The sequence below is a fragment of the Miscanthus floridulus genome, chromosome 3 (genome assembly GCF_019320115.1).
Source record: "Miscanthus floridulus cultivar M001 chromosome 3, ASM1932011v1, whole genome shotgun sequence".
NCBI classification, from domain to species: Eukaryota; Viridiplantae; Streptophyta; class Magnoliopsida; order Poales; family Poaceae; genus Miscanthus; species Miscanthus floridulus.
This window is the reverse complement of record NC_089582.1, coordinates 135328862-135344223: the sequence shown is the minus strand read 5'-3', so window position 1 is coordinate 135344223 and position 15362 is coordinate 135328862. Positions and strand designations below refer to the sequence as shown.

General features: G+C 42.3%; 1 long non-coding RNA gene and 1 pseudogene across 1 annotated transcript; both read left to right on the top strand.

Annotated features, from left to right (window-relative positions):
- The first annotated feature begins 1935 nt into the window (after positions 1–1935).
- On the top strand, positions 1936–3034 carry LOC136547066 (uncharacterized). The gene is made up of 3 exons (XR_010781473.1): positions 1936–2085; positions 2179–2430; positions 2571–3034. It is a non-coding gene; the product is annotated as an uncharacterized lncRNA (long non-coding RNA).
- A 1443-nt stretch (positions 3035–4477) lies between these two features.
- Positions 4478–8345, top strand: LOC136544494 (probable U3 small nucleolar RNA-associated protein 7; annotated as a pseudogene).
- The last annotated feature ends 7017 nt before the right edge of the window (positions 8346–15362 follow it).

Sequence of the window (15362 nt, the reverse complement as noted above, 5' to 3'; positions counted from 1 at the left end):
ATGACGATTCCTTTTCTCATGGATGAATCACGGGGAGCGACGTAGATGGTGGCGGACGAATCGTGGGGGAGCGACACGGATGGCGGTTTTCTTTTATATCACGCGGGGGAAGCGCGGTGAAAGCAGGCGGGAATCGTAGGGGCAGACCGACGACCCGAAGCGGTGATTGTGGCACCAAAAAAATATCTATCGCGGGGAATTGATTTTTGCCTACCTGATTTGCTACGGCTTTTATGGGGATTGAGCTGATCGCATGAAGCGAGTGCACATTGCCTTCCTGATCTTATCGCATGGAGCAACTTTGATGTCGCACATGTGGACGGAATAGTTATGAATGTTTTAGTTGTACGGACGATATAAATTTTGCCTATGACGCACATGCTTATAGCTTTCTTGAATCTTTAGGCCTAAAAATAACCAACATTGTTTTTTTAAAACTAACGTTGTTAGTCACGCTTCACCTGCATGCTGAAAAGAAGCATCAGAACTGGTACACCTACACTCGCGTCCTCCTCATCCTACACTGAGTTGATGAAAAGCTGATGAATCGCTTGATGATACAATAGAAAAATAAGCACTTGAGCGGCAGAGCTGCTAGAAGCTCAGATGAACACAAGGACCTGCTGCTAAGCAGCAAAAGCAGTTCCTGCTGCAACTGCGCTAGATGCACGAATAAATCGACTAAAATCAGAAGCAATACAGTCGAGGAACTAACCAGGGCCAACACTAAAAGAAATAGCACCAAAAGAATCAACTGCTGGTGACGTACGTGATGAAATTTTTTATCCTGCTCGCCTGGCGTCTGTGTCGTCGTTCCACTTTCCCCTTCTGCTGGTTGCTGCTCTTGTTATGTAGCGGATGGGCATCAAAATCCGGAATTGCTGCTGCTTAGCAACCTGCTCCTGCGTGAGCTCACCTGCTTCCTCGACGCCTCCATCTCTTTCCTATCTTGTATTGCTTTAATTCTCGCTCTCTCCCGAGTCCTCCCTCCAGAGAGGAAACCTAGGTTCAGCTCGAAGTTGTTCCCACCGCCGATGCCCAATGATGCAACACCTGAGGTTGTTGCATGCTGCCATGGCTCCATCCCCCTCCCTGCTTATCAGTCGAGAAAAAGTCCACCTTTCCCTTCATAGGGTCCATGAGGCAGGCAAGAACACCTCATCGGCGACGTTCAAGAGGTCAGGAACTCCCGCTTCTCCATGGCTTCCCGGTAATGTCCCTATCCTCCTTCCGTGGCTCCTCCCTTCGGGGAGGTGCGGATCTCTGAGCGGTAGGTCCTTCCGACAAAGAGCCACGCGTCTCTAGTGGAGCAGCGGCAGGTCCTTGCAGACGAAGCGTTGGACCTCGTATCTACGAAGAGAAGTTGGTTGATGAACGATCAGTTTCCTTGTCCAGCGTGATTCGTGGATACATACAGGAAGGAAAAGTAAAGGAAGGGGAAGGGGAGGCGTGATCTACGGGCTTCCTTTTGTGTCGCTTTCGTTGGGTTGGAAGGGGGCGACGGGATCAAGTAGGACACGGAATTTTACCGGCGAACGAGCGGAGCGATATGGAGGGGCGATGACCGTGTGGTATTTACGTCAGGGTGGAACGTCGGGCGCGCACACCAAACTGTCGTTGGACGAAACCCATATGTATTTTTTAGATGGAGCAAATAAGGGAATATTGATTTTTGCCTTCCTGATTTGCTGCGGCTGTTATGGGGATTGCTGATCGCATGGAGTGAGTGCGCGTTGCCTTTCTGATCTAATCGCATGGAGCGGTTTTGTATAGCACATGTGGACGGAATAGTTATGAATGTTTTAGTTGTGTAGAGATAATTTTATTAGACAACTACAATAACCAAACCAATCTAATTGGAGAATCCGATTTGATCCGTGGGCCTACATATTCACCTGCTTTAGGCCCACAATTTTTTAGGGTGCATTCACCGCCAGCCTTTTTTCTCTCCCGTCCACCTTTCACGCGTGCGCATTCTCGTGGCGCTACTAGGCGACCGCCGCCGCCGCTCTACGCCACGTGAGCCTCGTAGGCTCCTTCTCCAGGTCTTCGTCGGGACCTTCGCCGGCAACCAAAAACCACCAGGTATGAGCACCCCTCCTCTTCCCTTCCTGCTGTGTCGTGCGAAACCGAGCACCCGAACCCTAACCTAATCTATTTCATTTTTTTTTTCAAAAGTTATTGGGCGTACCATGTCATTTACTGGGCCCGCCCCTGACCACGAGCTGGAGATGAAGGAGGACCACGAGCTGGAGATGAAGGAGGTCAACGGCGTGTCTGCTGGTTGCTGGTGCTGATTTGGGCTGGCTGGTGCTGGTTTTTTTTTTTTGAGGAAAACACTGTTACCTGGTTGAATAAGCCTGGCTGAATCCAACCAGCGAACAGGGTGCAAGTATTCACGGGGGAAGGGTGCTGACTTGGAGGATGGAGGTAATCCATTATTGTGCTTTTGCAAACGAGTTGCAAGTGTTAATCATTCTACTTAGGATGAATATGCTGGCCAGCTATGCTACTGATAGTTCCTCTTGAAACTGACCATTGACTAGTTTGGTTCTGGAATGGTTTTGTAGGCGCTGTGGGACAAGAATTAGAAAGGCCAGCTCACTGTAAAAGAGAAGCTACTGCAAAAGCTGCTGCACAACACCGTTTAGCCCAGCAAATTGAAATGCTCGACCCTGGAGATGAGGCTATTTTTAAGCTGTTCCTAGAGAGGTACAAGGGGTCGCCTCCTCCAAATGTGGTAGCGGCCCTTACCGCTCTGGCTCACGCGCGCAATGGTTCATCCAGGAGGGGCAATGTTACTGTGGCTGAAGAAGTTGAGAAAGAAGATGAGTAATAGGATGTAGCCCTTTTTCTCTTGGTTCTATGTTGTTTCCTTGGTTGCGAGTAATCCCTTAGGTTTTTCTCACCTTGGTCGGTAATCCTCACCGAGCGAGTTGTTTAAGTTGTATTGAGCCTCTGGTGCATGTATCTGCTTCCTTCTTATTAATATAAGCCGGCTTTGTCGGATCTTTAAAAAAAACTGCTGCACAGACTGAAACAGTCATCTCTCATTTCATTGCATTGTTCTGAATTTGGATCGCAAAACAAGTTGGGTGTCTCGCTAGAAAAATCTTAGGTGTAATTGTGAACATTAGGTGGATGAAACAAGAAAATCTGATATTAAAAACCTGTGATTGGTTATTGTTTGTGTATGTTATTGTACCACAGAATTGATGTTTAGCTGTATTGACTCCAAGGGAATCCTGTTTGGATGAACTGATGAAGTGCAGGTTAGCATTTTAAGCATTATATGAGTTACTGGAACATTACTGGCAAAAAGGACAAAGCCTCAGGGAGATTTGTATGTTGTGTTTTATGCATATTGGCTTACTGAAAGTACAATTGCTGAGTTGAAACATACTTGCTTTGGAGCAGAACTTTGTTATCTTAGATCAGCTCCTAGCCCGTCCTCTGAGCAGAACTGGGACATCGATGCGGGTCTCTAATATGTCACTTTGTCTAGCAATATCTATAAAAGTATATTGTCTTAAATAAAAAGTATGAGAGTAGTTTTCATAATAAATATAATGATGCCAAACTTGTCCTTTCAATCTATATAAATATTTTTAGATATTGATAGTTGAAGATATAAAAAAGTTTGGCTCAAAGGCAAACCTAGATGGACTTGTATTTGTGATAGGAGGAAGTAGAAGTAGCAATTTGTGAAACGGTATGCCTACCTTTTTGAAGACAGTATGAGGGGCTCTATTGCTTTGTTGGTGTTTGTGTTGGCGTTCCTGTCTCGCCGCTTCTATGTACCTCTGGGTTTGCCCCGTCGGCCCGTCTTGTAACCTTTCATTCCCGGCTTTGCAGGTATCTGTGGAAATATATTCAGGTGGGGACTGTCGTCCCCCCTGGTGACTTGTCAAAAAAACTTAAATATGTTTATCTTTTAGATTAGATTCCTTAGTTTGACTCGCGATTCTCATAACCTTCGTTCATGATGATTATGCTCTTGAATTAGCTATTGTTAACACGCCGATCTCCTGCGCATATGAGAAAAAAGCCATTGTTCATTTTGAAGATTTGTCCTTGTCTGTTTTCTGTTACTCGGTTTTGCAGTGGCTTATGTCTACTAATGAAGGTCTTTTAGAGCCTGATCATTTGGAGGAGACAGAGATTTTCACAAAGGGATATATTGAAGGAGGTGGATCTTTTGAGTTCAAGAAAACCATTTGATATGATCTTACCTGGTAAATCTTATGAGGTAAGTTCTTTTTACCATTGAAGAATTTTCATCCACACGGGTTTACTCCACTTACCCTTGTGTATGCCAGCTTCTAGTTCTGTTACACTGGAGTTGTTTTTTCTGTAAGTATAGGAACTAGATGCTAGAGAAGGCTAAAACAATAATGAGTGGTAGGAGTGAAAGATAAAAGTATGATAGAAATGGCTATTTTTTTAATGCTATCCTCATTGATGAATGACGAGGAAGATGGCATATAGGCATGTACATGAGAACTTGCAAGATGGTTGCAACCAGATCAAGGATCTCGAAAGTTACTCAAATTTGTGGGAATTTCTTTATGCCATCCTCTACATGCCAAAACTAGACATGCTGGCCTACTTGCACACAGTGTTTGAAAAAACGCTATTAAGCACTCACCCAGGTGCGCTTAAGCATAAGGAACCTTGGTGTATCACCTAAGCCACATGTGTCTAATTAAATGCAGCCTAGCGGGCAAGTGGCATGGAAGCGAGGAAAATTGGGAGCGAGGCAGACTGTCAAGAGCACAGGTTGGCTGGCCAAAGGTCTTGCACTGCAGTTGTTGCCATCATATTCTTGCTGTCTCGCTGCTGATTGCGAGAGGAATCTCAAGCTTGTGCTCCTTGTGTTGCCGCCGGCACAGCACCGCCCCATGCAAGCCCTCCCTAGCGCATGCTATCACGAGGCCGGGCCACCTGAGGCCAGTGATGCGAGACCTTACGACATGCAAATTGTGGCTGGCATTGTGGTGCAAGTGTGCATCGCTGGGAAGAGGAAAGAGGTGCGGCACCGGAGGCGACGTGTGCATACTGCAAGAGAGACAGGAGGAGAATAGTATGGGAGGGCATAAGGTTTGGCTGTAGGATCAGTAATCAATGTTTTCTGGGCCAAGGGAGATACCACTGCTGTCCTGCTGGGCCTATTATCAAGGATGGTCTAAATTTGTGATGTAGTGATGCACTCAAGGACATCCTGGCAAAAAAGAAAAAAACATTTATAATTGTGTTTAATCTCCACTTAGGTACCCTTGGGCCTTGGCACTAGGCAGTCGCCTGGTGCCTGCCTAGCGCCCTTTGGTACCTTGCTCGCACAGATGGGTCTAGTCACCTCCTACCATGGATCCATAGGCGCGTCATTAGTGTGTGGGGTTCATTTCATCCACTTGATTTCCAAATATCCCTATATGGTGGCACCTCCGGGAGGAGGGAGGGGAATGGATGGATATGGAGGCTGAGTCATATGTAAGTCTCAAGGGTTTGGTTGCAAAAATTGTGTTGATCAAGCTCCCCTTTGCCACACAGGTAGCCTAGTAAGCACCAACTTGTTCGATCATGTCCGCGGGGTAGCATGAACACTTAAAAAAATTATGTGGCAACTTTTAACTGCTATCAAGATGGAAGTTCTACATTTAATGCAATTAATAACTTAACTCTGATAATGTATTTTTTCCTATTTCATATGCTTTGAATTGTGGCAGCTAAATGTAAACCAACCTGATTATTGTACTCCAGGCTTGTCATTTTCTTAGAATAGCAGGAGGCTATTCCTGTCTTTTTGTGTTTATGGTCCATGTTTACTAAGATGAACTCCATTTTGAACAATGTTGGTGGCCCTGCACCAATGGTGATGTATCTTTCAATTTCTGTCAAAATATTTCCACCATCACCCATGCTCTTTTTTGCCACTTTCTCCCAGTTTTAATAATCACAACAAGCATTCATGGATATTACACTTATCTGGTTTGTTTTTTATTTCTTTAGGTGAGGGAACTGTTCACGATGTGACATATTTACACAATGAGCAGTTGTATGCAATCGCTCAAAAACGTATATTTTTTACTTTGAACTATGTACTATGTCATCATTGTTCATAAAATATTTAACATGTATTAAGTATTAACTGTTGGTTTGAAAAATATGAAATGAAGGAATATTAAAATTGATATCAATCTCTGCTCAGGATCTCATAAATGAGAACACGTTGCCAAATTTTTGTGAGATTTTTTGATCAACCAGGTCATAATATTATTTCCAAGTTGTTGCATGTTCCTCATAGAAATATCCTGAAGTTATCCTTTCAAAAAATAAATCCTGAAGTTATACTATTCCATGCAACCTGCATTTATGTGAACAATAAGCCTATTTCTGGCAGCCCATTGAACTTCTAGTCATAATCGGAATCTTGATAACGTGAGGTAGGAGCAGCTGAGAGTTGCCATTTGAGGTCTGAGATTTGACTACTTTGAATTCTTGTCTGGAACTGTTCGTCACTGCTGTACTAAGCCATTGGATTATTCTATAGTTTTAAATGTTTATACTAGGCTAGATCAAGCAAAATTGTATATGCTTGTAGTTGATGCTTTATTCTTCAAGGCAGTTGGATATGGCTGTTGGTCTCTGTTTCCTGTGTACTATTAACATTTCGTAGTTACTCATGGAATATTTTTGAAACAGGTAACCCTATACATATATAATCGACATGGTACAGAAATTCACTGTCTGAAGGTAAGCATGATTGCAATGTCTTTTCTCTTGGTGAATATAGGAGTTATTGATACTTCTGTGTTGCTGTACTGTTCATGCTTTTAGGAAAATTGTAGAAAAAAGTATTATATTCTCTTTGTTTGCATCCATGAAAACTGCACTACATGTCAAACTGAAAGTGGACCTTAGCCACATGTGACTGAGTCTCAATAACATTGGTATTTTCCAAGAACATATAATTTTTCAGCAATACTGAAAATAAAAGTTTGCAAATGTTAAATGATCAATAAGACATACTTCACCGTTCAGTCATCAAATGCTCTGCATCCAGGAGATCATCTGTCACTTGATCAATTTAGTACCTTTTTGTTCTCCTTTTATATCCCACTGGGCATTTAAATGAACTTATTGTACTAAATTTCTTTGGAGTATAATACTGTGTGCCAATCAGTATCGCAACAGTTTAGCAACGTAGATTTTGAGAGGTGTTTATCAGTCAACCTGTCCTTGGTGCATAGACGTCCTAAACTCTGAAGATGTTTTCTTTTGTGAGCCTGATCACTTCTATGTTGGCAGGAACATGGAAAAGCATTGGAACTCCAATTTATGTCTAAACAATTCCTCTTGGCATCGATAAACAGCTTTGGGCAGCTCCACTACCAAGATGTGAGCACTGGTGAAATGGTTGCAAATTACAGGACTGGTCTGGGCTGTACCGATATATGCGGGCCAATCCATACAATGCTGTCATTGCCCTTGGGCATGCTAAAGTTGCCATGTGGAAGCCAACCAGCGTGAAACCCCTTGTTACTATGCTGTGTCATCATGGCCCGGTGACTGCTGTTGCATTTGACAGGGGCGGCCACCTTATGGCAACAACAGGTGTTGACAGGAAGATAAAGATCTGGGACCTGAGGAAGTATGAGGTTATACATTTTTATCCACAGGCCACAGCGTGCTCAGTCCTTGGATTTTAGCTAGAAGGGGCTGTTGGCCTGCAGTAATGGATCTCAGGTAGAGATATACAGGGATTCTGGTGGGAATGATTATAAACTTTACATGAAACACAAAATAATGAAGGGCTATCAAGTCGGGAAGGTTTCGTTCCACCCGTATGGAGATATTCTAGGGTTTGGGCACTCGATGGGCTTTTCTTCCATCCTTGTTCCAGGATCTGGTGAGCTGAACTTGTTGACAACCCCATGTAAACTACCAAGCATGAGCGTGATGAGGAGGTGCATGCTTTCCTCAATAAACTCCCGCCGGAGACTATCATGCTCAACCCGAACATGATAGCCACTGTAAGAGCTCCAAAGAATAAAGAGAAGAAGACCAGTAAGGAGATTGAGGAAGAAATGGAAGATGCCATTGAAGCCGCCAAGAACATTGAGCGCAAAAAGAAGACCAAGGGTAGGAGCAAACCTAGCAAGTGGGCCAAGAAGAAAGAGGAAGATGTTTTCAAATCCAAGAGGCCCTTCCTAGAGCAATCCAAGGAGATCGTTGGGCGACCTGACAACAAACAGCTGATAGGCGAAGATGTCTAACTCCCAAAAGGCTTGCAGCGGTTTGCCAAGAAACCACAATCATGATCAATATTAACAGAGTTGGGACTTTACATTGGTTTGTTATGCATCACTGGTGAGCTTTTATGATTTAACTGGCCAGTATGTAAAATTCCCACATGAGGAAATGGTGCACAGAATGCGCTGAAATTTGTTCTGAACCGTTGGTATTCCAGTGGGCATGGCCGTGTCAGCTGAATTTTTTTGCTCTTTGGTTATCGTAGAGTTTATAGCCCTTTTCATTCAGATGAAGTAGATAATTCAGAATCCTAGGTTTATTTTGGATCAAAACTTTGAACCTGAAGCACTCATTCGCTACTGTCCTTAAGGCTTGAGCTTTGGTTATCTACAATATCCATGTTGGGAAAGGCGGTGCTTGTACAAAATTGCAGTAACATTGTTTGAGGAAACGTGGAAGGTATGCCTGCAGGCTGCAGGATTTGAACTTGGAACTGAAGACAATGCGGAAATCGGCGAGTGCAAATCAACAAGTGCTCTGGCCACATTTGTGTTCGTTATTGCTCCTTCCTTTTATCCTTACCCCCTTTTTAAGGTACGTGCGACTCAAGATTCAAGCTTTTTAATCTTTTGATTAACATTTAATCTAAGAATATATAGATTATACTATACAATTTTGATATCAACTTTCTAATCTTTTGATTAACAATTAGTTTACGAACCTGTGGATTATACTATAAGTTTAATATCACTGGATTTATATTTGAAAGTGCTTAGCATAATGCCAATTTTATGGCCATGGAGGTTATAATATTAAATTGATGAGCACAGTGTAGCGTTGCAGGCCATATAGGATCAAAATTGTGTCTTGTATGTATTTTTAAAGGTAAGTATCGTCTATGCAAAAGCCCAATTTGACTGTAACCAATGGGAGGAGAAATCGGACATGGACAAATATGGATTTCTATCCTTCCTTCCCGAAAAATAGAAGGATATCCGGTTGTCATAAGTTAAACTACTATTCTAAGATTGATCAAATTTATAACAATTATTACTGTAACATTTACTGTATCTAATGAGCTTCCTTAGATATATTATGAAACCTATTTTTATAATTTATCTCTTTGATCTGATAGATGCTAATACTTTTCTCTATAAATTTGGTGAAACTTAGGATGGTTTGATTTAGAATAATAGAAATGCATTATATTTCAGGATAACCAAAAATCTATTATATTTCAAGACATAGCGACTATTGTTGGTGTTTCATATCGCTGGCAAGTAAATTTGACTATTGTTGGTGTTTCGTATCACCGGCAAGTAAATTTTGTGTCACCCACGGGATTCCCAATGAGGTATCACACATGACTCGAAGATAAAACATAAGTATATTTTTGCAACGGATGAAGTAATTGTCAACTAATGCAGTGAGGTGAGGTCGATCACGACAATGGATATGCAAACAAGCATACGGGCTGGCGGCAGGCACTGTAAACTTTACATCAGAACAATACTAATTTATGGCGGCTTTCCTGAAAAACTGATTTCCTCCAAGACCATCCTGTCGTGAAAACGACACAAATTCCTCTCAGCATGGTCTTTTTCACCATTTGTTTTCATCTCTTCAGGCCCTGATTTCAACCATGTATACATAGGCGCCGGTGCAGCCGTCTAGTTCATTATATCAAATGGACAAACTAGAAGCTACTAGCTAGCAATTTTAGGGGCACTTTGTTAATCACCGCAATCGAAAATGTAACAAGCAGTCGGCGATGGGCGGCATCATCTGTTAACTTGTAGTACGCTGTCTGTTGACTACTATGACTAGTCACTTGCCTGACCTACTTGTTGCATTGGTCCCATCACTACTAATTTATGGCGGCTTTCACACATAAAAAAACCATTTCATCATAAGACCTTCCTGGGTACCTGTCACAGAAACGGTACAAAAATTGTGTGCTCGATCTTCGCTCGGCCTTTTTTTCCCACATGTCTGCGTGCACTGGTTTCAAACAGAGTTGTCCTAATTTATTTTTTAATTTTATTCAACCTAGACCCGGCTTAATCTACTTCTTTTTTCATCCGAAACAGTATTTTTCTCTCATAAATTCCTCCAGCACTCCTCAAAACCATCCAAATTTCTCCAGAATTTCTCCAAACGAACAGGCTCATAGTATCAAATAAGTATAATTAGTTTTATTTTTTATTTATATTTAATACTTTATACATGCGTTAAAGATTTGATGTGACGAAAAATCTTAAAAAAATTAGCGTTTTAGAGAGAAACTAAACAGACCCGAGTGGCGAGCGGAGCTAGACGCCCATCCCCACCCCTATCCCTGTTTGGCCGTGTGCCTCTCGCGGGCGACTGCGCGTTCCTGGCTGGGAGTCAGAGACCCCGGCCCCCGGGGACGGAGCGCCTCTTTCCGGAAGGCGGAAGGGGACTCGTCGCCTCGTCGGGGACTCGCCGACTGCGACAGGGACCCGCCGCGGTGGCATTATTAGCTACCAGCTACCACATGCGAGCAGTTCACCGATGGAGCTGCAGCTGCTGGAGCAACTGCGGCCAAGCAACGGAATCGCGCGACGGGGACGGCGGCCGATCGAGAGCGACGCTTTTGGTTGGTCCCCCATCATCATGCCGCGGAGGTCGCCCAAGTCTACGCGCGTGACGGGGTGCAGCAGTGCAGTGCAGCGAACCACCTCGACGCGCTTGCGCTTGACCGATAGGCGATAGCCAAGGGTAGCCTTCTCTCTCCGCTCCGCACACATGACATCTCCATCTCCTTGCCCAAGAACGGATGGCTGAATACTCGTGCTGCGAATCTGTCTGATCCTGTGATCCCAGTACCTATAGGCTATAGTCACTGCTAAAAAAAGTCCAATTCTAAGATGATTCACTTTTGTCATAGCAAAGACCAATAACGTCATGGAAACATATCTATGAAAAAATTATGTTCGTCATCTTTGTAGCGTCACATTTGTTGCAAAATTCTAATAAGAAAATAATGTTCTCATCTCTTAACATGTCCAAACTTGTATTCTGATGGTAAGCCAACTCGGTGCTGAGCTAGCAGGGGCTGGGTTTGATTCACAGGCACCGCATATTTTTTTTATATAAATCCCACATTTGTGACGAAAAAGATTATCTAACAGGTGGGCCCTGAACGGTGAAACTCTATAGTTTCACTTGTGCATTTAAATGATGAATTTTTCAGATTCGTCATGGTTGTACAAAGGGGTTGACACCCACAACAAGCATCCATGACGATCCATGTAAAATTGTCATTGATTAACCTTATTCAATGACCAAAATCAGATTCGTCGTTCCCAAATCATCATAGAAGGATTTATGTAAAATTGTCATTATAGAAGGAGTACAGTACCTATGCTGGTCCCTGGACCACTGTGGAGTGGAGGCACGCGAGGGCGACTGGGCGAGGTTGGCTCGGTCAATGCAGCCTCGCAGCGAAGGCGACGAAACGCTGTCTGACACTTGCCGCAATCGGTCGGCTGTGTGACTGTGTCTGACACTCTCCGTCCAAATAGATGCCATTCTCACAAGTTAAATAGTTTTTATAAATTTAAATAAATTTATGTAAAAGATTACTAACATTTATGATAGCAAATAAGTATTATGACATTGATTATAAGAGACATATATATTTTCATAGCAAATCCAATAAGAAACATATATTGATATTTTTCAATATATTTGATCAAACTTTGAAAAAATGACTTATCCAAAATTTAGAATTGTGTTCTTTTTTGTAGAGGGGGTACTATTTTCTATAAATATTATTAAAATTAAGGTAATTTAACTTGAAATATGTCTAAAATTACATCTTCTCTAAAACGCTGGGAATACCTACATATAGTATAGCTATACTTACACGGCGGAGGAGCTGGTACGATCCCGTTCGCACATCGCTATCCGCCTGTCCGCCGGTCAGTGCATGCGCCATTATTTTCTTACCGTGCAGCGCACCTGGTCCCGATCGATTTCCACGACTCCTCCACGACATTCGGCGGTACAAATCTGCAGTTTCACCGGGGCACGTAATAAATAAAAACAAAGGCTCGGGGTGACGTGCACGGCTGACAGCCCTGGCAAATCGTCCATTCGCTCTGCGCCTCTGCCTCCGCGAAATTTTACGGATCGCTATGAATGGATGCCATACAAGTCATCAGTCTCGAGCAATAATTTGCAGCTCCAAAAAGTCCGATAAAATTCAACGCGAATCTGCCAACTAGTCTTCGATTGGGCCAGAAAATAGTGGACTCATGAAGCGATCTACGTCGTATATCTACTTTACTATACTAGTCTATATCAACCTATACAGCTATACTCATACACAGATTAGATCCTAATAAGATATAGAAATATATACGACTAATAAAAAATAATTGTTACTCTAATTTGTTTGTTCTTTTTAATACAACTAGATATATGCCCGTGCGTTGCAGGGGCAACGAATTTTTATCCACGTCTACGTCGACATGCGTGGTTGTGGTTTAAACAAACATATTAAGAATTCTGCAAATCTAATTACATTTAAAGTAAAAAGCATATTTCGTGATGTTTATCACATGTAGATCTAATTTATAGAAACTTGAAAATATAAAGCATATTTCGTGATGTTTATCACTTATATCGTGTATAGATCTAGTTATCACTTATATCGTGTATAGATCAGAAACCTAACAAAATTGGTTCAATTTTTTAATCTAATTACATTGAAAATACAAACCATATTTGGTGATGTTTATCACTTTTATCGCGTGTAGATCTAGTTTATAGAAACCTAATAAAATTGGTTTAATTTTATTAATTAATATACTTATATAATTAATAAAAATATAATAAACATATTTGTATTGGGCACCCTAAACTGTTTTTTTTTTGGCCAGGTGAGCAACGTAACAAACTTGGTTTCAATTTTTTAATTAATATAATTATGTAATTAATAAAAATATAATAAACATTTTTGTATTGGAAACCCTGAACTATTTTCAAATTAATTTCAAGTCTTTCTCCAGCCAAAAACCAGTAACGGATTCGTGTAGTGCGGGCATGGGCGAGCGAGGCAACGACGCAAGACGTCCGACGATGACAGTAGATATTTTTTAGGTGTAATGGATATACACATACATACCCGTACCGTACTTTATAAGCTCTATTCAATTGTAGTAAACTTATCAACTACTCCCATATCCACAGAGTTTTCCCTCTCGCCATCGCACATCTTGTATTTTCAATGGTTATTAGTTCAAAATATGGCAGGTCTTCTTGCATACCGTATCTGGTGACATCTATCATGAATCTATATTTTAACTTTTGAATTTTGATTTTATTAGTTGCAACATTTTTTTTATCCGTGGGTCAAGCAGAAATTTCTTGTGCTTATTGTACATTTTAGTAAAAACTCTTATTGTGTATTTTATTAAAAGTATTTTAGTTCTAGATTGTAATATGAATTACGACAATGACGTAAACGGTCATTTAAACATGTACCATGGCACTCAAGATCATTAGTGGAGCTTGAAGTAAGAACTAAGATGAGGCAACTATTAGGAAATAGAGAACGAGAGAGATCGAGTGATGCAAATGATTCTCCGTTGTATTCCCAATAAACAGTGTGTGTATATATATATATATATATATATATATATATATATATATATATATATATATATATATATATATATATATATATATATATATATATGGCCCATGTGGACGGTTACAAGTGTAAAAGAGAGAGAGAGAGGGGTGAAAAGACACCTCTTAGATTAATCCCTAATTGATCACTAAATAATAATTCTCAACACTCCCCTTGATCAATTTGCTTCTTGTATGTAACACCTCGGGTGTTAGCCTTGCATAGCATGAGCATGATCATAAAGCATTCATATATAAGCTTTGACACTTGAAACATTTGATTGAAACATATGCAACATTCTTATTATTTTATGTTCCCATGTGTATGTGCATATGATCATGAGTGTAAACATGTAGATGATTGTGTGACCTTGCAAATAGCTTAAACATGTTTAGTATATCATCATGAACAACTTTGGTATTTATGACTAGGGCTAATTAGATCATTATGTCATAGTTCAAGTATGTACCATCCTTTGAATGTAGCTTGTTTGACCAAGTTTGAACTAGGTGTTAGAAACTTTGCATGGAGGAGATCACTGAAGCAAAGTTGTAGTATTTGACATAAGGAACAACTTTTATTTTTGGGGCACTAACTGATTCAGCTCCTAGCATGTGTGAAATTGGATCACAAAAATCAGAAAAATCAACATTTGCAACACTTAGCCATTTTTGTTCTAAGTCATGCCCTGACAGTGCTGTCAGCCCGACCTTTGGTGCGATATAACTCAGTTTATGTTGCGAATTAGCATGAGATCATTGAACAACATTTGGAGATGGTACTTAGGACTACGACTTTTGTTCTGAAAGAATTCACTGAATCACTTTGCATAGGGAGTTATTTCGATTGCAAAACCCGCTGTCAGGCTCGGCTTCGTGGACGACTGACAAACTAAACCAGCGCTCGGTGGCCGATCGGCGCCAGAACGCGAACACCGCGTGGACGCGACGAAGGCCGCGCGTCGCCGCTGCTCTGATCCGCCGAGCAGCGCTAGGCCTGAGCCGGCCATTATCACCCTGCGTGCGCCCGCTCCATTTCCACTCGCTCCCGCCAGCTCTCTCCCTTTCCAGCGCCCTCCCTTGCTCTTGCCGCGGAACCAGGCAACGCCGCCGAGCTCTCGCAGCGCCGCCGTCACCATAGCCAACGCCAGCTCGCCCTCGTCGCTTCTCCACCACTGCAACGCCTCCACCAGAGCTCCAATGACTCACCGCCTCCACCCGCGCTCGCTGACCGCACTTGGTAAGCAACAGCGCCATGCGCAAGCTCACCGGAGCATCCCCGCCGCGCCCGTCACCATGGCTGGGGCACCTCCCTCCACCCTCGGCCGTGCAACCGTGTGTGTTAGGTTCGCCTGAGCCCATGGAAGCTCGTCCGCGCCTTTTAGTGCTTCGCCGTGGCCTCCACCGGCGTAGCGCCGTTGTCCGGCTCCGCTGTGCCGCCATGAATG